Consider the following 22,765-nt stretch of genomic DNA (forward strand, 5'->3'; position numbering starts at 1 on the left):
GGCCCCCGAGGATCAGGAGTGCAGGCAAAAGAGCCCGGCACCGAAGAGAAGTGCCGGGCTCTTGGAGCGCAGCCGGCACTCCGTGGGGGGGGGGTTCAGGGGGCCGGGAACGGGAGCGCAGGCAGGTGCTGGCAGGCGGCCAACAACAAAAATGGCCACCCCGCACCTCGCCTTTAATTTGTGCCTCCCCGGCCGCAGGTTGGCCCCCCTGAACCCGTCGGACATAGTGTCCGGCGGTAAATCAGGGGGCGCTGCCAAATATCGTGGCCGGGGCACCAGCGGGGCACTACGCACACCGATGACGTCATCGGCAGCGGCGCAGCGCTAACGGTTAGCGCCACCACTAACGTCCCGCGGAATTTAGCGGGAGGCGTGGGCAGTGCCGCGCCCGGGCGCCAGTTGGCTTGCGACCCACTTAGCGCCCTCTTAAGGCGCTAACGGGTGGCACAACCTACTGAATTTCTCCCCCTTTAAGTTTTATTCCCATTGTTGTGACCGCTTCATTCAGCAACTATGTCCACCAGTAGGCCAAAGTGTGCTCCAAGCTCTGGTGGAGGGAGCAAGATCAAATAAGGAGGTGCTCTTCCCTTCCTCAGGGAGGAAAAAGCCTCCCCAGCAGACTAAAGCTGTGTGGCTGCAAGTGGTCCAGGAGGTCAACTCAATCCCTATGTGCCGCAGAACCTGGCTGCAGTGCAGGAAGAGGTTTCATGAACTTCTCCGCACAGGAAAAGTGAGTATGACTTTCCCATCACCCTCAACCTGATCCCCATCGCCTCTGCTCACCAGCACTCTGCTTTGCCAACCTCTTCCTCCACATCCCACTTGATACTTACATCCCTGCATCCTTACCCATTCCCTCTCTATGGTCACATTCACTTAACTATTTGAACATGCGGCCCTCACACTCCCTATCACTGTGATGCAATGACAACAACTTACAACGCACAGGGAGGGCCCTTTGTCTCCTTCTAAGCATCCATGCTATGGATTCTCTACATTCACTCCTTCATTCTCACTCAAACTCCACTTGTCTTCCTTATTGCAGGAAAAGAGAGCCCACAATAAGAGGGAAAGAGCGAGGACAGGAGGAGGGCCACCCTCAATAGCCCAGCTCACCACCTCGGAGGAGGTGGCCCTGGAAATTGCTGGTGTCGAGGAAGATTCGCAAGTAGGGGACGGACAGATGGGCGCATCATAGCAAGCTGGTGACAGAATAGTTTAGCATCTCTCTTATTGACATTGCATGAGTGACTGATAATGAATCTGATGCTCTAACAGATTGACTTATGATCATCTGCACAATTCAATGTGCATGCAACCTTTACCTCACATCTCGAACTCTTTCCTTTACTCCCCCACAGAACCATCGACAACCTGCATCCCCACTGTTCAGGAGGAACAGCCTTAGCTTTCAGACTCCTCAGAGGAAGCTGCAATCTCTGAGGGCGCAGCCTCAGCAGAATTCAGCGCACCCAGCACAGCGCAGACACTCACACCTCGGTGGGACCTTCGCGAGATAGAGTAGTGTTGTCACCTGATGTATCACAGCTCACAAGTGAGCATCAGCAGATGGTGGAGACAGGGACAGCAGTGGCGAGTCCTCATTGGAGGGCGCAGGACTCTGCCAGCTCGGCTCAGCTGCATGTCGACCCTCTGCCTCTGGGTCCATCCAGGAACTCCAGGAACAGGTGCAGGAGTCTCTGGCAGGTTTTGTCTCCAGGGTCACTGCAAGTGTGGAGCGAATGGACGTGTCCATCGCGAACATGAGCAGAGCCTTTGTGGAGGCATTGGTGCATGAACGCATCACCATGGAAAGGATGGCAACCTCCGTGGAAAGGATGGCTACAGTAGAGGAGAGGATGGCTACGGCCATGGAGGAGCTAAGTCGCCAGAGTGTTGAAAACATGGTAATTGTTCAGAATAGACTGGCATCTCTTGAGGAGTGATGGTCAGCTGTTCAAGCATAGAAACCAGACCTTCATGGAAGTCCACTGGAGAAGGCTTTCCAGTGCAGAAACGGGTCCTCATGGACCCCCTGAAGTGCAGCAAGGTGCTGTCAAGCCACTTGCTAGCTCTGAAATGGGGCTGACCCATGAGAGGAATGTTGGTGGCAGAGAACAAGGAAGTGGGGGCCCCTCTCCAAGCGCTCACACGACCATACCACTGCAAATCCCTCAGTCAGAGCCCCACCAGAGTCCTCACCCAACTGAGATGGGCGTCTCAGCCCCTGCACAGCCACAGGAGCAGCAGACTGTTGCCTAGCCTTCACAGGCTCGCAACCCCAGAGGACGCCTGCCAAATGTGTCGAGACAGGAGCGGCAAGAAAGTGAGCAAGGGGCCTCCACATCTGCTGAAGCCACAGGGGAAGCACCACGTAGGAGCATGCATAAGAGGAAGATAAAGCACAAGTAGTCACAAGGGTAGTCACGTGGGTGTTCTGTTGTGTTGTTTTTGACAAGCCACCATTGTAATGTTATGATAAACAGATTTGATGGCAAACTGTTGAAGTTGTGGCCTGTGTCATCTCGCAAATGGGACTTCCACATTGAGGCTTTAGGGCGACTTGCAATTGTCAGTATGGTGGTCAGATTGATAGGAATCCGCCGGTTCTTGTCCATTGTCGATGCTCTGGTAAGAAGGTGTGAGGCAAAAGTGTTTGATTGTGCAGGCTAAGCAAATCTGGCCAACATGAGTGCGTCCCTTGCATCCCGGGCAGCAGTGTGGTCACGTGCTGGTGCCTTCTGGTCTGTGCAGCTTCAGGTGGGTGAGCAGCAGCTTGGCGCTCCTGTTGTTGCTGCTGCTGTTGGTGCTGCTGTTATTCACGGTTCTGCTGCTGCCGCGGCTGGTCTTCGTTCGAAACTGATGTCCAGGAGGAAAGGAGATAAATGATTCCCATGCTTCTGGTACATGCCTCAGTTGAGGAAGCGCTCAGTCAAGGTGGGGAGAGGGGTTTCCCAGGTCACACTGGAGATGGGTGTCAGGCTCCAAACTTCTACAACAATGAATATGCCTGCTAAAAGTTCCCCCAGACCTGAAACAACAAAGTTCTGCCACCTGCAAATTATCATTGGTGAAAACTCCTTTTTAATGGTGGAGCTGCAGCTGCTAGTAAGCAATCCACGTTTGAGGCCGCCAGTATTAACTGGTGCGTTCCAGAGGAGACGTGCAGGATGGGGGAAATGTGTTAAAATCAGAAAGGCCTCTCAAAATGGAATTATAGAGGCAATTAACTGGGTGTTAAGGGCCTTATGGGCCTATCCCGCCTCTTGGAGGTGGGATGGAAATGGGGTCTGAAACCCCGATTCTGGGAAAATTGCTCAGAGGCGGGATGGAGGTGGGAACGGAGCCGCCCGCCATTTTTTGCTATTTTAGCACCTCACATGCCTCCAATTCCTCCTCCTCGGGTCTGGCAAAATCGAGCCCATGGTTATAGAGTGACCAAGGTTGGGAACTAAATATTCCATGATACTTGAATTTTAGAAGAGATAGGCAAAATGGAAAAGGAGGGGGAGGTAGCCATGATAATAAAAAAATGGGATAAAGACAGTGGAGAAAAAGGAACTTAGCTCAGAAAATCAAGAAGTAGGATCAGTTTGGGTGGAGCTAAGGAATAACAAGGGGCAGAAAACACTGGTGGCAGGAGATTTTAAACCCCCTAACAGTAATTGTAGTGTTGGGCAGAGTATAAATCAGGACATTAGAGGTGCATGTAACAAGGACAATACAGTAATCATGGGGGACTTTAATCTTCATGTAGACTGGGCAAACTGAATTTGCAGTAATAGTGTGGAGGATGAGTTCATGGAATGTATTCAAGGTAGTTTTCTAAATCAGTATGTCAAGGAACCAACCAGGGGACAGGTTATTTTAGATCTAGTATTGTGCAATGAGAAAGGGTTAATTAATAACCTTCTAGTAAAGGAGCCTCTGGGGAAGACTGATAATAATACAATAGAATATTATATTGAGTTTGTGAGTGAATTATTTAAGTCTAAAATTCGGGTCTTAAATCTGAACAAAGCAAACTACATAGGTATGAGGGGGGAGCTGACTAAGTTAGTTTGGGAAACTAGATTAATAGGTATGATGGTAGATAAGCAATGGCAAACATTTAAAGAATTAATTCATCATTTGCAATGAATATACAATCCCTTAAGGAATAAAAACCCCACAGGAAAAGTGGTCCAACCGTGGCTAACAAGAGAAGTTAAAGATAATATTAGATTAAAGAAAGTGGCTTATAATTTTGCCAAAAGGAGTAGTAAGCCTGCAGATTGGGAGTATTTTAGGATTCAGCAAAGGATGACCAAGAAATTGATAAAGAAAGAGAATATGAGTGTAAATTACCAAGAGACATAAAAACAGATTATAAAAGCTTCTACAAGTATATAGAAAGGAAGAGATTAGCGCAAGTAAATGTGGGTCCCTCACAGGCAGAGACAGGAGAAGTTATAATGGGGAATAAGGAAATGGCAGAGACATTAAATAAATATTTTGTATCTGCCTTCACAGGAGAAGATACAAAAAGCATTCTGGAAATAGTGGAGTACCAAGGCTCTAGCGCGAATGAGGAACTTTAAATAATTAGTATTAGTAATGAAATAATACAGGAGAAATTAATGGGACTAAAAGTTGACCTGATGGCCTACATTCTAGGGTTTTAAAAGAGGTGGATGCATTGGTTTTGATCTTCCAGGATTCCCTAGATTCTAGAATGGTCCCTGTGGATTGGAAGGTAGCAAATGTAACCCCGCTATTCAGGAAAGGAGGGAGAGAGAAAACAGGAAACTATAGGCCAGTTAGCCTGACAGCAGTAAGAACATAAGAACATAAGAATTAGGAACAGGAGTAGGCCATACGGTCCTTCAAGACTGCTCCGCCACTCAGTAAGTTCATGGCTGCTCTTTGACCTCAACTCCACTTTCCCACCTAATCCCCATATCCTTAGATTCCAAAAAGCCATCTCTGTCAGCCTTGAATATACTCCTGGCTGGCCTTCCACATTCTACCCTACGTAAACTTGAGGTCATCCAAACTCGGCTGCCCGTGTCCTAACTCGCACCAAGTCCCCTGTGCTCGCTGACCTACATTGGCTCCTGGTTAAGTAATGCCTCGATTTCAAAATTCTCACCCTTGTTTTCAAATCCCTCCATGGCCTCGCCCCTCCCTATCTCTGTAATTTCCTTCAGCCCCACAATCCCCCCCCCACCCCGAGATATCTACGCTCCTCAAATTCTGCACTCTTGAGCATCCCTGATTATAATCGCTCAACCTTTGGTGGCCGTGCTTTCTGTTGCCTAGGCCCTAAGCTCTGGAATTCCCTGCCTAAACCTCTCAGCCTCGCTACCTCTCTTTCCTCCTTTAAGACACTCCTTAAAACCTACCTCTTTGACCAAGCTTTTGGTCACCTGCCCTAATTTCTCCTTGTGTGGCTCAGTGTCAATTTTTTTGTCTTATAATACTCCTGTGAAGCGCCTTGGGACGTTTTACTATGTTAAAGGTGCTACTTAAATACAAGTTGTTGTTGTTGTTGAACATACTCAACGACTCAGCTTCCACTGCACTTTGAGGCAGAGAATTCCAAAGATTCCAAAGACCCCTCTGAGTGAAGAAATTCCTCCTTGTCTTAATCTTAGATGGCCGACCCCTTATCCTGAAACTATGCCCCCTATTTCTCAACTCTCCAGCCAGGAGAAACAGCCTCTCAGCATCTACCCTGTCAATCCCCATTAGATTCTTATATGTTTCAATGAGATGACCTCTCATTCTTCTAAACTCCAGAAAGTATAGGCCAAGCTACTCAATCTCTCCTCATAGGACAAACCTCTCATCCCAGGGATCAATCTAGTGAACCTTCGTTGCACCGCCTCTAAGGCATGCATGTCCTTTCTCAGATAAGAAGACCAAAACTGTGCATAGTACAGGTGTGGTCTCACCAAAGCCCTGTACAACTGTAGTAAGACTTCCTTACTTTGCACTCCAGCCCCCTTGCAATAAAGCCCAACATGCTATTTGCCTTCCTAATTGCTTGCTGTACCTGCATTCTAAGTCTTTGTTTCCTGTACAAGGACACCTAAATCGCTCTGAACACTAGCATTTAATAGTTGCTCACCATTTAATAAATATTCTGTTTTTCTATTCTTCCTACCAAAGTGAATAACCTCACATTTCCTCACATTATACTCCATCTGCCATCTTACTGCCCACTCACTTAACCTGCCTATATCCCTTTGCAGACTCTTGTGTTCGCCTCACAGCTTACTGTCCCACCTAGCTTTGTATCGTCAGCAAACTTGGATACATTACACTCAGTCCCTTCATCTAGGTCATTAATATAGATTGTAAGTAGCTGAGATCCTTGCGACACCCCACTAGTTACAGCCTGCCAACCTGAAAAAGATCCGTCTATCCCTACTCTCTGTTTTCTGTCCGTTAACCAATCCTCTATCCATGCTATTATATTACCCCCAATCCCATGAGACTAATCTTGTGTAATATTCTTTTATGTGGCACCTTATCGAATGCCTTTTGGAAATCCAAATATACTACATCCACTGGTTCCCCTTTATCTACCCTGTTAGTTACATCTTCAAAAAACTCTCATATTATGATTTTCTAAGTGACTTGATACCACTTCCTTAACAATGGATTCCAGCATTTTCCTGATGACTGATGTCAGGCTAACTGGCCTGCAGTTCCCTGTTTTCTCTCTCCCTCCTTTCTTGAATAGTGGGATTATATTTGCTAATCCATTCAATAAGTTCATGGCTTTTTCCAGAATTTCACCAGCATTCGCTGGGCAGTAGTTGCCTCTGCCCACGGATGTCCATTTCCCGGGCATGGCTACGATATGCGAAGAAGATTCTTGACAGATCGCAAGTTCCAGGTTTTCTCGCATGCGCTTCATGCGTGAAAACTTATGGGTGCTTACGCACTGCATACACACCCATAGGCCCCGGAAAATATGGGCCAATATCCTCTTCTATTTTAATACCACTTAATGCTGTCAGTTAAATTTTGTCTTCAAGAGTAAAGACTGATGCAAAGTTTTCGTTCAGTATCTCTGCCATGCACTAAAACACCTTTCCAACCTGTCCTTTCCACCCGAGAGTTAAAATCCTCCCTTTTGCAGTTGTGTAGCCATATGATGCACTATGGAATGTAATAGCATCGTGAATCCCACAGTGAAAGAGAGAATTCAAAACTTTATCACCGTTACAAGTTTAGGGTCAAACCTTTTGAGATTCCTTTAAGTACAGCAGCACTGGTCAATTCATAAGTGGCCTGAGGGTCATAATACAGTAGACAACCAAGTTGAATATAGAAAGTACAGAGGAGATCTAAAAAAAGGAATAAGAGGGGCAAAGAGAGAGTATGAGAATAGATTAGCGGCTAACATAAAAGGAAACCCAAAAGTCTTTTTTAAACATATAAATGGTACAAGGTTAGTCAAAGGAAGGGTGGGGACAATTCGGGACCAAAAAGGAGATATTCTTGTGGAGGCAGGGGGCATGGCTGAGGTACTAAATGAGTACTTTACTTCTGTCTTCACTAGAGAAGAGAATACTGCCAACAGAGCAGTATAGGAGGAAGTAGTAGTGATGTTGGATTGGATAAAAATAGATAAAGAGGATGTACTTAAAAGTTTGGCAGTCCTCAAAGTAGAAAAGTCACCCGGTCTGGATGGGATGCATCCTAGGTTATTGAGGGAAGTAAGGGTGGAAATTGTGGAGGCTTTGGCCACAATCTTCCAATTCTCCTTAGTTATGGGGGGTGGTGCCAGAGGACTGGAAGCTTGCAAATGTTACACCCTTGTTTAAAAAAGGGGAAAGGGATAAGCCTGGCAAGTACAGGCCAGTCAGCTTAACATCAGTGGTGGGGAAACTTTTAGAGACAATATCCAGGACACAATTAATTGTTATTTGGAAAAGCATGGGCGAATAAATGAAAATCAGCACAGATATATGAAAGGTAAATGCTGTTTGACTAAATTGATCGAGTTCTTGAAGTAACGGAGAGGGTTAATGACTGTAGTGCGGTTGATGTTGTGTATATGGTGAGAGAACCAACATGATAGAAAAACCTACTTGACCTCGTCCTCACTAATCTACCTGTTGCAGTTGCATTTGTCCATGACAGCATTGGTTACAGTGACCACCGCACAGTCCTTGTGGAGACAAAGGGGTCAATTTTCATTAAGCTGTCGGGAAGGAGGCGGGACTACAACTTTCGGGTTTTAGTCCTGCTTGTTGTACGAACGCATTAAAGCATAGAATCAGGCAGACAGGCTTCTAACTACGATGTTCTCTTTATTGGTAAAATGGCTGACTGCTGTTTTCCCGGGTAATTCCCATAATGCAATGCACGTTACATTACCGCATTAACTGGTGTTAAACTCGCACATTACATTACCGTATTGACTGGTGTCAAACTCACAATCAATACACGACATCCCCCTTTTCCTTGGAAACAAACTTGCAGTTTACAAACAGTTGCTTATAATAAACACTGCATAACTTATTTGGTTTATAAACTTTTTACAAACTTGTGTCTTACCACACAACTAAATAATTCCCAGGTTTAAACATTTACCATCACCCATGCAGTTCTCGCACAGTTTATGTTGTGACATATTCAGACAGTCTTTGGGGTTTTCTTTTAACCCTTTGAGGTCTGGCTGTACTGGGTATGCCTGACATGTTGGTGTCAGTGGGTATTGCCTGTGTCACAGTGGTATGTGTGTCAGGGTCTACCATACTGTCCTCAGTCCCTTGTGTTTCCTCCTGCTCATGGAGTGTCTCCTTTGGTCCATTGGTTCTGTATTTCTTCACAAATGTAGTGTTTCACGAGTAGCGTGCTCTGTCTGGAGATTCTACTACTACTTGACTCCCTGTTTTACTCAAAACTTTGTGGGGTGTGGCATTAAAAGGAGTGGTGAACTCGTCCACTTTGTCCTGCCGTACCAGCACCGTGTCGCCAACTTCCACCTCTGAGTATTGTGTTCTCTGTTGTTCATCTGCGTACAGTTTGGACTTGCCATTTTGTTCTGCGTCCCGGTCACGTACTTCCATGTCTGCGCGCGACTCTGTGATGTCTGGCAGCTTTCCTCTCATTTTCCGTTTAAAGAGTAGCTCTGCCGGGCTCTTTCTGGTCATGGCATGGTCAATGCTCCTGTACACAGTCACATATTTTCTAAGTTCACGTTTCCAATCTAGTCCTTCTGACTGAGCAATTCTGATTCTCTTCATCAGCGATGCATTCTGGCGCTCGAGTTCTCCATTAGCCTGAGCCCATTTTGCTGTCGTTTTCAGGTGTTTGATCCCGTTGTTTTCACAGTATTCTTTGAATAATTCAGATCTGAATTGGGGACCATTATCAGATTTGCAGGTGATTGGCAAACCATGACGGCTGAAGATTGACTCTAAACTATCAATAACCAACAACAGTGTTGTGGAGGTCATGATGTCGTATTCATAGTAGCGACTATAATAATCAACTACCACAAGAATGGAGTGGTTGGATGGCAAGGGTCCCAGTAAGTCTATAGCTACATCCTGCCAGGGGCCCTCCGGTAATGGTGTTGGTCTCAACGGTTCAGGTGGGTCGGGTCTGGCCACTATCTGACAGCCGTGGCACACTTTACAGTGTTTTTCAGCTGCCTTGTCCATGCCAGGCCACCAAACCTTGGTTCTGAGATGTTGCTTTGTTCTAACTATTCCCAAGTGTCCTTCACGTGGTAACACCAGGGTTCGTGCATGTAACACTGTGGGTAGCACGATGCGTGTTCCCCGAAGAACTAGGTACCCCACTACGCACAGCTCATTTGCAATTGCTGCATAAGCTTTACAGTTCTCAAAATGTCCGTTTGTGATTGCCTTCCGTACCTCAATCAGCTCTGGGTCGGTAGCAGAGGCTTCCTCCATCTCTCTAGCAGTGAGTGCTTTTGGTGTCGCACTCACAGCTACAAATCTCACGTATTCATCTGAGCCATGAGAATGTCTCTCCTGTTTTGCTGTCTCCCCCAGCAATCGTGACAGTGGGTCTGCAATGTTTTGCTTGTCTGGAATGTGTATCACCTTGAAATCGTACGGCTGTAATCTAAGTACCCATCTCTCTATACGGGCACAGGGTTTAGAGTGTGGGCCGTATATCACTTGTAATGGCTTATGGTCAGTTACCAAGTTAAATTTTCGGCCATACACATATGGATGCAGCCTCTCACAAGCCCATACAAGAGCTAAGGCCTCTCTCTCTGTTTGAGAGTATTTCCTCTCACAGTCTGTTAAGCTACGACTTACATAGCATATTGGCACCTCTTGTCCATGTTGGGCCTGAACTAGTACTGCACCTAAACCTACAGGACTGGCATCTGCTATCACCTTGGTTGGTGCGTCCTTATCAAAATATGCTAAAGTGCCGGCTCTGGCCAACTCTTACTTGAGTGCACTGAATGACTGTCTCTGTTGTGATCCAAATTTAAATGGTGTGTCTTTTCTCGTCAAGCGTCGCAGTGGCTCTGATAGCGTTGCAAACTGCGGGATGAATCTGCTACTGTACCCAATGAGTCCCAAGAAACTCCTCACCTCTGTAGCATTCTCTGGTTCCCGAGCTTCTGCCACCGCTCGCACTCTCTCTGCTGTTGGTCCGATGCCCTTTTCAGACAACAGGATTCCCATGAAAATCAATCGGTCCATGTTGAATTGGCACTTCTCTGAGTTTAGTGTCAGTCCACTTTCCATTAGTCTGGTCATGACAGCGTGCAGGCGTCTGTCATGTGTTTCCTGGTCGTGTGCATGCACGATAATGTCGTCTGAGATGTTTTCAACACCCTCTATTCCAGCTAAGGCATTAGCTATCTCGTGCTGATATTGCTCACTAGCTGAAGATACACCGAATATCAGCCTCTTGTACCTGTATACTCCGTTATGTACTACAAACGTTGTGATTTCTCGTGACTCAGGGGTCAGTTCTAGCTGGTGATAACCCCATTTAAGGTCTAGCTTACTAAACACCGTTGAGCTGTTCATAACTTGGAGTATCTCATCAATGGTGGGGATTGGATATCGTCCATTCACTATTGCCTGGTTTGCTCGTCTCATGTCTAGGCATAACCTTACATCCTTATCCGCTTTTGGTACAATAACCACAGGATTTACCCATGGGGTGGGACCAGTTACAGGTTCGATAATGTCCATGTCCCTCAATTGTTTTATTTTGGCTTCAACTGCCCCCCCTTAATTTGAATGGTATACGCCTGAGTGGCTGGGCCACAGGCTTCACTTGTGGGTCGATATACAAACTGATCTGTTTTATGTTCAGCCTTCCTACTCCCTGGAACACCTTTGGATACCGCTGTTCTAGTAGCTGTCTTACATCTACCACAGCTGAGACATCTGCACCTATTTTTAAAACTCCCAGTTTCATGGCTGTCTCCCTTCCTAGCAACGGCTCTCCGTGACCTTTAACCACAATGAACTCCGCCTGCTCAGTTCTCTTACCTATTGTAATCCCACATGTGAAAACACCTTTAACTGACAGTGGTCGGCTAGAAGCATAAGAGAATAACTTTCGCTCTGTCTTAGGGACATGTGACTGACACTTAATGTGTTCTGACTTTAATCCTTCCAATGTATTCTCATCTATCACATTATTAGTTGCACCTGAATCAATTAACATTCTCAGGTTTACTCCCCCCACACAAAAGGTAAGCCTCTCTGTCACGTTATTTCCAGTAACAGCAAATGCACAGTTATTTTGTTCCTCTACATTGTTCACACTGTGTTTCTTTGTACCCTTTGTGCAGCATACTTTGGAGAAATGATCCTTTCCCTTGCACTTACAACACATTTGTCCGCGTGCTGGGCATTTCGGATCTCTGCCCATGTGGTCTGTGTGTCCACATCTGTAACATTTCCTTTCGTTCCTATCGCCATTTCCCTTTGGTTTCTCTGTCGAGCTTTTCGCATAATACCCTCTTTTCTGTGTAACATGACGAACAGTATCTGTCTCCGCCTTCTCTGTACATGAAATGGCTGACATCTGCTCCTCGACGTTTTCACATTGTGAGGCCAATTGTAACGTGCAGGCAAGCGTTAGACCATGCCCTTCCTCTAGCAATTTCCTCCGCACATAGGCTGACGTGCACCTACTCAGGATAGCGTCTCTTATTTGATTATCTGCATCCCCCCCAAAAGCACAGTCTTTAGCAGCCTGCCACAAGCAAGTAGCAAATTGTTGCACAGTCTCACCTGTCTTCTGGGACAACTTATGAAAAGTCTGTCTAGCAAATGCTGCGTTGACCTGGGGCACGAAGTAGCGATACAAAGCACTAACCGCCGCCGTGTAGTCTGTTGGCTCTCTTGTGTCCGGTAGAGTCGAAAAGATATCCTGGACATCTGGTCCTGCCAGGTGTAGAAGTAGAGCTCTTCTCCTCTGCTTCGTGGCAGTTGTAGAGGTATCATCGATAATGAGTCCTTTGCCGTCGGCATAAAGCCCAAAAGACGTTAACCACCTCGTCCATCTTGGACCCAACTTGGCTGGCTCGGCGAAACATGCAAAATTTTGAATGCCGGTCTTCTCCATCCTAGCTAACTAAAACTTGGGCAACTACCTATTTAAAAATGATTCCTTTCGTTATCCTCGTCGCCAATGTTGTATGAACGCATTAAAGCATAGAATCAGGCAGACAGGCTTCTAACTACGATGTTCTCTTTATTGGTAAAATGGCTGACTGCTGCTTTCCCGGGTAATTCCCATAATGCAATGCACATTACATTACCATATTAACTGGTGTTAAACTCGTACATTACATTACCGTATTGACTGGTGTCAAACTTGCAATCAATACACGACACCGCCTACATCGACGTCCGGCCAATTCACGCGATTTTCCCTTGATTGACCTTGTTGAGCCTGCCCTGCGGGCTCAGCAGGCCAATTAAGGGCCACCCGGCAACAGGTGATGTCACAGACTGAAATTTCATCTGTCAAGAGGTTTGAAGCTGTCAAACACTGACAGTCTGACTTCTAACCTGAGTCCTTCTACACAGACTCAGTTAGAAATCACAGCGGCAATGAAAGCTGAAGGCTGTCACTTTTGACATCTCGTAGCCATTTTGCTTTCAGTGCCGGCTGAGTGATGGACTCCCGAAACCTAGAGGAAAAAAGGCTGTTAAGGTAAGTACAGGTAATTTAAAGTTCTTTACACACTTCAGACACACCAAACACACTTATCTTTGCACTCATGCACCCATCACTCACGGGAACCCCGACATCGCGACCCCTCCAAGTCCTTCAACCCGACGGCCCGCCTGCTCTAACCTGGCGTGGTTTGGCGCCGTCGAGAATCCCACACGACACCCCTCAAAATAGGGATTAGGCTAAAATCAGCCTGTTAACTACCTGTTAACAGGCAGTTAATTGGCACTAATCCCTTCCCGCCTCGGGTCGGTGGGTCCCAGTGCGGGGCGGGTACCCGTCTCCTGTGAAACTTACGTGGAGGCGGGTTTTGGTAAGATGGTGTCGGGACCCCCGAATTCGGGATTTTCCCCCCCCCACATGCCTGAAACCCCGCCTGACGGCTCCAGGAAAATCGACCCCAAAGTCTCGTCTTCACACTGAGGACAACCGCCATCGTGTTGTGTGGCACTACCACCATGCTAAATGGGGTAGATTCAGAACAGATCTAGCAGCTCAAAACTGGGCATCCATGAGGTGCTGTGGGCCATCAGCAGCAGCAGAATTGTATTCCACCACAATCTGTAACCTCATGACCCGGCATATCCCTCACTACCATTACCATCAAGCCAGGAGACCGACCCTGGTTCAAAAAGGAGTGTAGAAGTGCAAGCCAGGAGCAGCACCAGGCATACCTAAAAATGAGGTGCCAACCTGGGGAAGCTGCAACAAAGGATTACATGCATGCTAAAAAGCAGAAGCAGCATGCTATAGACAGGGCTAAGCGATCCCACAATCAATGGATCAGATCAAAACTCGGCAGTCCTGCCACATCCAGTCGTGAATGATGGTGGACCATTAAACCACTAATGGGAGGAGGATGTTCCTTGAATATCCCCATCCTTAATGATGGTGGAGCCCAACACGTGAGTGCAAAAGACAAAGCTGAAGCGTTTGCAAAGTTCTTCAGCTAGAAGTGCTGAGTGGATGATTCATTTCGGCATCCTCCTGAGGTCACCACCACCACAGGAGCCAGTCTTCAGCCAATTAGATTCACTCCACGTGATATCAAGAAATGGCTGAGCGCACTGGATACAGCAAAGGCTATGGACCCTGACAACATCCCGGCTATCGTGATGAAGACTTGTGCTCCAGAAATAGCAGCGCCTCTAGCCAAGCTGTTCCAGTACAGCTATAACACTGGCCTCTATCCGACAATGTGGAAAACTGCCCAGGTATGTCCTGTCCACAAAAAGCAAGACAAATCCAATCCAGCCAATTATCACCCCATCAATCTACTCCCAATCATCAGCAAAGTGATGGAAGGTGTCATCGACAGTGCTCTCAAGCAGCAATTGCTCACCAATAACCTGCTCACTGATGCCCAGTTTGGGTTCTGCCAGTGTAGGGGTTGCAAAATTTCCCCTATTTCCCTGAAGATTGAAAATATTGCTCCACATCGTGGACGAAGAATTGGGTGATGTGACTGGTCTACAGTGTTTTAAAATGTGCCGAGAACCACAAGGGACTGCTCTGAGATGGACAGAATGTGAACAACACCGGAGTCGTAGTGCTCTGTGGAAAATATTCACACACCTTAAGACAGTGCTTTTAGTAATAAAATTGTTCCCTGGAGTTTGGGCAATCACAAAAGGTTTTAAAATGGCCACAGAAAGCTTGGCCAAAAAGACAAAGCAGCAAAATAGCTCGCAGCGAGTTGTCTTTGTGAAAAAGTGGGAGGATACAGGGACTGTGAGTCAGACCTGCCAATCAAAGGGAGGTTTCCTTCAAAACACATGAAGTTGTTTATTGACTTAAGAGATTAGCACACTTGAGAAAACCGCAGGACAATCGATTTGAAACTGCTTCTGTTTACACAGCCATTCAAAGCATTCACAGACAATGATAGATTGAAACCCTGGAACGGATTTTGATCTGCAATAGTTTAAGAACTGAATGGGTTTAAATCACCCAGCATTCTGGACAATAGGGCTGTTGTATTCCCTTTTGTTTTAGCCCAGGTGAGCTCCGGATGTGGGCGGGAACATTTCGGCCCCACAGTGCAGACACACTAACCCAGTCCAACCACTTTGAGTTAGCCAATCACAGCTTTTCTCTTGAGAATTGGAACATTTTGGGCGTGAATTTTCCAGGCAGGCAAACAGCAGGTGGGGGGGGGGGCTCACCAGGTATATATGATAGCTCCTGAGAAGCTATCGCTCTCTCTCTTTACTTCCTGGGACCACAGGTGAGCCTCTCTCTCTCTCTCTCTCTCTCACTTCGCTGGACCACAGGTGAGCAGAGTTTCTGACTCCTCAGCAAAGCAACCTAGTAAGGAGTTGGGGGATGGTAATTTAAGGGGATATTGCTAAGATTGTTTAATCAACATTGGAGCCATCTAATCCCTCATTTTTACCGTCTGCATTCCCCCATTTAAGCAATTTCACTGTAATTTACTGTGTTTGTGTGGTATAGTTTTATATTTGATTATAGTTTCTTTTAGTTAATAAAGCTTGATTTTTCTCTCATCCAGACTATTTTCCGTTTTAATATCATTAATTATAAGTCCTTCAGTCACAACTGGAAGGTGGGGTAGCGATTCGAAACCGCTGTTTTAAAATTGGTTTATTGGAAATTGGTTTACAGTGTAGCAGCAAGCTGCTTGACCAGGTGAATTACCTTAAACCAGTTAAAAGAAGCCCCCCTACACCAGGACCACTTGGCTCCAGACCTTAATACAGCCTTGGTCCAAACATGGACAAAAGAGCTGAATTCCAGAGATGGGGTGAGAGTGACTGCGCTTGACATCAAGGCAGCATTTGACCGAGTGTGGCATCAAGGAGCCCCAGTAAAACTGAAGTTAATGGGAATCGGTGGGAAAATTCTCCACTGACTGGAGTCATACCTAACACAAAGGAAGATGGTTGTGGTGATTGAAGGTCAATCATCACAGCCCCAGGACATCGCTGCAGGAGTTCCTCAGGACAGTGTCCTAGGCCCAACCATCTTCAGCTGCTTCATCAATGACCTTCCCTCCATCATAAAGTCAGAAGTGGGGATGTTTACTGATGACTGCACAGTGCTTAGTGCTATTCACAACTCAGATAATGAAGCAGTCCATGCCCACTTGCAGCAAGACCTGGATGACATTCAGGCTTGGGCTGACAAATGACAGGTAACATTTGTGCCACACAAGTGCCAGGCAATGACTATCTCCAACAAGTAAGCATCTAACCACCGCCCCCTGACAATCAATGGCATTACCATCGCCGAATCCCCCACCATCAATATCCTGGGGGTCACCATTGGCCAGAAACTTAACTGGACCAGCCACATAAATACAGTGGCAACAAGAGCAGGTCAGAGGCTGGATATTCTGCGGCGAGTGTCTCACCTCCTGACTCCCCAATGCCTTTCCACCATCTACAAGGCACAAGTCAGGAGTGTGATGGAATACTCTCCACTTACCCGGATGAGTGCAGCTCCAACAACACTCAAGAAGCGCGACACCATCCAAGACAAAGCAGCCTGCTTGACTGGCACCCCATCCACCACCTTAAACATTCACTCCCTCCACCACCGGCATACCGTGGCTGCAGTGTATACCATCTACAAGATGCACTGCAGCAACTCGTCAAGGCTTCTTCAGCAGCACCTCCCAAACCTGCGACCTCTTCCACCTAGAAGGACAAGGGCAGCAGGTACATGAGAACACCACCACCTCCTAGTTCCCCTCCAAGTCACACATCATCCTGACTTGGAAATATATCACTGTTCCTTCATCATCACTGGGTCAAAATCCTGGAACTCCCTCCCTAACAGCACTGTGGGAGCACCTTCACCACACGGACTGCAGCGGTTCAAGAAGGCGGCTCACCACCACCTTCTCAAAGACAACTAGGTATGGGCAATAAATGCTGGCCTTGCCAACGATGCCCACATCCCATGAACAAATAAAATATATATATATATATTCTTTCAAATGGCATCTGACAAAGTACCACACAATAGACTTGTTAGCAAAATTAAAGCCCATGGGATTAAAGGGACAGTGGCAGTGTGGATATGAAATTGGCTAAGGGACAGAAATCAAAGATTAGTGGTGAATGGTTGTTTTTCAGACTGGAGGGAAGTAGACAGTGCTTTTCCACAGTGGTCAGTATTAGGACCACTGCTCTTTTTGCTATATATTAATGATGTGGACTTGGGTATACAGGGCATAATTCCAAAATTTGCAGATGAGACGAAGCTCGGCAATGTACTAAGCAATGAGGATGATAGTAACAGTCTTCAGGAGGACATGGACAGACTAGTGAAATGGGCAGACACATGGCAGATGAAATTTAATGCAGAGAAGTCATAAATGATACATGTTGGTAAGAAGAATGAGCAGAGGCAACATAAACTAAATGATATAATTTTAAAGGGTTTGCAGGAACTGAGAGACCTGGGGGTACATGTACACAAATCTTTGAAGGTGTCAGGACAAGTTGAAAAGTTAAAAAGCATATGGGATCCTTGGCTATATTAATAGCAGCACAGAGTACAAAAGCAAGGAGGTTATGCTAAGCCTTTATTAAACACTGGTTAGGCCTCGGGTGGAGTATTTTGTTCAATTCTGGGAACCGCACTTTAGGAAGAATGTCAAGGCCTTCGAGAGAGGGTGCAGCAGAGATTTACTCGAATGGTACCAGGGATGAGGAACTTCATTTATGTGGAGAGACCGGAGAAGCTGGAGTTGTTTTTCTTAGAGCAGAGAAGGTTAAGAGGAGATTGGATAGAGGTGCTTTAATTTTGTAGGGTTTTGATAGAGTAAATAAGGAGAAACAGTTTCCAGTGTTAGAAGGGTCAGTAACTAGAGGACACAGATTTAAAGTGATTGGCAAAAGGACCAGAGGCGACGTGAGGAAACATTTTTTTACACTGCGAGTTGTTATGATCTGGAATGCACTGCCTGAAAGGGCAGTGGAAGTAGATTCAACAGTAACTTTCAAAAGGGAATCAGATAAATACTTGAAGGTGAGAAATTTGTAGGACTATGGGGAAAGTGTAGGGGAGTGGGACTAATTGGATAGCTCCACCAACGAGCCAGCACAGGCACGATGAGCTGAATGGCCTCCTTCTGTGCTGTATCATTCTATGATTCTATGAGTGTCCTATATTTAGGGGTGTGCCAGAACACCCATTATCAAACCATAGCACAATCCAGGGGTGTTTCAATGGGATCCCCTTGTGATTTGAACAGGATGGACTCGATTTTAATAGCACTGAGGAGGTGGTTCTGGAGGTGGGTGGGCAGCAAAAATTGGAAAAAATGGCTTCAGACTGCCAAGCCGCCTCCATCTCGCCCCCGTGTGATTTTCGTGAGTATCGGGTCAGCCGTTCCCAAACTGACCCGACTGGAACCGGTGGGCAGGTAGGTAAGTCCAGCTGGTGTGTAACCACAGGAAGATCATCATGCATGTTTGCGCAAAGTACCCTGGCAGTTGTCATGACTCCTTCATCCTGCGGCAGTCCACTGTGCCTCAGCTCTTCCATCCGCCAAACCAACTTTCCGGATGGCTTCTTGGTGACAAGGGCTTTCCCCTGAAAAAGTGGCTTATGACACCGATGAGGAGGCCATCAAACGATGCTGAGGAGTGGTAAAATGTGAGTCACATATCCACCAGAAGCATCATCGAGCAAACCATTGGCTTGCTCAAAATGTGCTTCCAATACCTAGCCAGATCTGGAGGAGCCTTGCAGAATACACCAGCCAGGCTGTCCAGAATCGTTGTGGTCTGCTGTGCCCTGCACAACATTGCACAGCAGCACGGCTTAGTGCTGCCGGATGAACAAGTGCCTCAGTACACAGCCGCCTCGGAGGAAGAGGAAGAGGACGAAGATGAGGGCAAGGAGGAGAACGAGGAGGTGGACGGGAAGTGATGCCTTGCGGGGTCGGATGTGGCCAATTCAGCAGCAGGTGATCACATTGCTGGCCGGCAGGCAAGGGATGCACTCATCCATGCCAGATTCACGTAAGCTTATGCTTCAACCACAGGTGGCTGGCACATGGAGATGAATATAAGTCCGACATTCTCAAAACCCCAGGCATCGTCTGTCCAATAAACGGCGGTTTGCGCTCAGTGTCACCACCAACATTCTACATGGAATTCGCCCTGAGCCCTCATTCTTGAACTTCCATTTCCCAGAACACAGAGGCCACACTTTAGGTGATCTCAGCAGATCATTAAACCTTTTTCTACACTGAACCCATGTGCGTCTGCACACAGACATCGAGCTCACCTCCTCAGCAATTTGCAGCCAAGCTGCCTTGGTTTGCTGAGGAGGCCTCCTCCTTCCGTTTCCAGGGAAGAGGAGCTCCTGATATCCTCTAACTCCCTCCACAAGAGCAAGGAGGGAGCCCTCATTGAACCTGGGTGCAGCCTTAGGTTTTGGGCTGCCATTCCTGCAGCAGCCAGCACCATTAAGAGAAAAAACCGAATGCCTTTGCAAAGGGGACATGACCACTTTAAATTTTTACTTAAACAACGCGTCATCAGAGGCGAGAATCTGACATGCTCCAAGCAATTACCAGGAGGGACCCGCACGTCGGCCGTAATCAAGGTAAAATCGTAACTGCTGGGCGGCGGCATCTGGGAGCGGGTCCGAAAGCTGCCGAGCAGCGGGCCCGCCCTCAACCCGCCTCCATTAATAAAATCGCGGCTGATATTTATGTTTGTCACATGTGTGCTATTTCAATTTCTCAACATCAAAGCTTAACTTATTAGCGTTTTGACCACCTATCGTCTCTCTGCCTTTTTTTACTTGTGTGAATGCACTATGCTTTGAAACACAACTTTTTAAAAATAATTCTTTTTCTAAATCCTTTCTGTGGAAAAACGTTCAAAAAATCACAAAACATGGCAATCACCCTGGTCATTTTTATGTGCTTCCAATTAACTGGCTACTAACATTATTGTCAGAGATCTGGGAAATTGCCCTCTGTTATTGCGATTGTTAAAGGGGCACGTGATGGGCATGACAGAAGTTTACAATTTCAGACTAAAAAACAGCAGATCCTTTTGAACCAGCATGTAAGTCTGCCACTGAGCGATTGCTAATTGGAGTCATGTTGAGGGATTTCCAATTTTCTAAATCAATTATTTTTACTAGCACAGCCTTAATGCAATGAGCGTCCATATTTCAGTGTATACGTCTCCAAGAATAGCTAGTCTGAACTAATTAGGGTGTTGCAATTGGTGATCCAGAGCAGGTCTCAGAGATTTTCATATAGAATGACAATCCCAGTACAAAAGGAGGAATCTTCCCAACAGTTATTGAGCCACTTTAGATAACTCTAACTGGAGTAAGTTTTATTTGTGAGACTGCTTTGTAGTTTAATACTCTGTATATGGCACATCACCATATGGATGACCAATGCTCATAGGCATCTCATTACTGGCGGGGTTGGAGGGGGACAGGATATACAATGACTCCTCTGAGGAACTGAGCTGGAAGTTCAATGTTAGGGAACGGTGGCTCTGACTGGCCCCACAAATATCTGAAGAAAAACCAAAGATTTACCAGTTTCTGGATTAGCCTGCAGTAGTCCCTTTAAGGACCATTAGTTAGGCTACTCAACGCCTAGTACCAATGAGTGGTGGATACACCGTGCGTGCTGCACCTATTCGTACCGCAAAATACAACCAGCTTAGGATCCCTATTTGCATATTACATACCAACAGGAGTAGGCCATTCAGCCCCTCAAGCCTGTTCTGCCATTCAATCTGATCATGATTGATCTGTAACTCAAATCCATTTACCCGCCTTTGATCCAAAGCCCTTGATACCCTTCTCCAACAAAACACTATCGATCTCAGTATTGAAAATTTCAATTAACCCAGCAGCTACAGCATTTTTGTGGATAGTGTTCCCGGTTTCCACTACCTTTTGTGTGAAAAAGTGCTCCCTGATTTCACTCCTAAATGTCCGAGCTCTAATTTTAAGGTTATGCCCTTTTGTTCTGGAGTCCCACACCAGAGGAAAAAGTTCCTATGCATCTACCCTAATGAATCGCTTTATTATTTTAAACACCTCACTTAACTCAATCCTTAACCGTCTAAACTCAAGGGAATACAAACCTAGTTGTTCAACCACTCCTCATAACTTAACCTTTTAAGCTCTGGTATCATTATGGTGAATCTGCGCTGTACCCCCTCCAAGGCCAATATCCCCTTCCTGAATTGCGGAAAGGCAAAGAGATGTTTCTTGCTGACATGCTGAGCAGAACTTACCCCCCTCATAGAAAGACTGACAACGAAGTCTCGTCAGTCAAGTGTGGAAGTAGAAAAAGATATCAAGATCATTAATATGTTGTAATATTTATCCCTATCTGAGATTGGAATGACCAAGATAAAACAGATGTGAGAAGTCACAAAACACCAGGTTATAGTCCAACAGCTTTATTTGAAATCACAAGCTTTCGGAGCGCTGCTCCTTCATCAGGTGAAGTGAAGAGATCAAATCAAATCAAATCAAATCAAATCAACTTTTATTGTCATTGATAGTGCACAAGTGCAGTACAACGAAATGTAGGCTTACGGCTCCCGAGAGTGTACATTTGGATTAAGACATTTAAACATTCAACATACATTTGGCTTGTAGTATATTAACATAAACATAACCATAATAAAGTGCATTGGCAGATGTGCAGGCTTTAGAGTTTCTTTGTAGAGTTCAGTAGGATGACAGCCCTGGGAAAGAAGCTGTTCCTAAATCTGGTCGTAAGGGTGCGAATGCATCTGTAGGATCCCTATTTGCATATAGGCACAGCATATATAGTCAGAGAGGACCCCTTGTGACCCCACCTCATTGTTCTTTGATGTAATGTTTTCCTGACTGACCTGGTTGGACACCATTCACGCCTTTGATTGCTGTGATTATCTCTCTGCCAAGGTGTGCTAAAGGGCAGTTAGAAAGATTACCTGTAATCATCTGGCAGTGCTCTCAGACTATATATGCTGTGCCTATATGCATCTCTTCACTTCACCTGACGAAGGAGCAGCGCTCCGAAAGCTTGTGATTTCAAATAAAGCTGTTGGACTATAACCTGGTGTTGTGTGACTTCTCACATCTGTCCACCCCAGTCCAACACCGGCATCTCCACATCATGGCTACTATTGACACCACAAACTGCCGGCTCAAAGTGGTAAGGATCTCCAAGAAGATCGCGCATATCGACACAGACATCCAGTTTCTACAGAGATGCAAGAAAGCAGACAAGATCCCGAAAGGACTACAGATCACGAACCCACTCAAGTCGACATACAACACAGACTACGCTGAGAGACTCTGCCGTCGTACCTCTCAAACACTCCTCAACCATCTCGTACACCAGCTCTACAGCAGACGCCGCAACCTCGAAACCAAGATAGAGTCCATGTTCTCAGCCTGTGCTCAGGACACAGCAGACCAGCTACGAGGCACCGCCAAACAGACGAGGCAACGGAACTACGCTGCCTACATGCACACCAAGAACCGGAAGCTTGAGAAACTCAGCATCACCAACAGCAGCAACCAAGCCTCCTCCGGCACCACGGTTGAAACC

At 46.3% G+C, this 22,765-nt stretch overlaps 1 protein-coding gene across 3 annotated transcripts in view; it reads right to left on the bottom strand.

The window, feature by feature from the left end:
- Window positions 1-22,765, bottom strand: part of LOC147111547 (T-cell surface protein tactile) — a 242,668-nt gene that overhangs the window by 138,605 nt on the left and 81,298 nt on the right. The gene's annotated exons all lie outside the window — the stretch shown is intronic.

This window comes from Somniosus microcephalus, chromosome 10, assembly GCF_052327205.1.
Source record: "Somniosus microcephalus isolate GS21.2 chromosome 10, FLI_Smic_1.0, whole genome shotgun sequence".
Classification (NCBI taxonomy): Eukaryota; Metazoa; Chordata; class Chondrichthyes; order Squaliformes; family Somniosidae; genus Somniosus; species Somniosus microcephalus.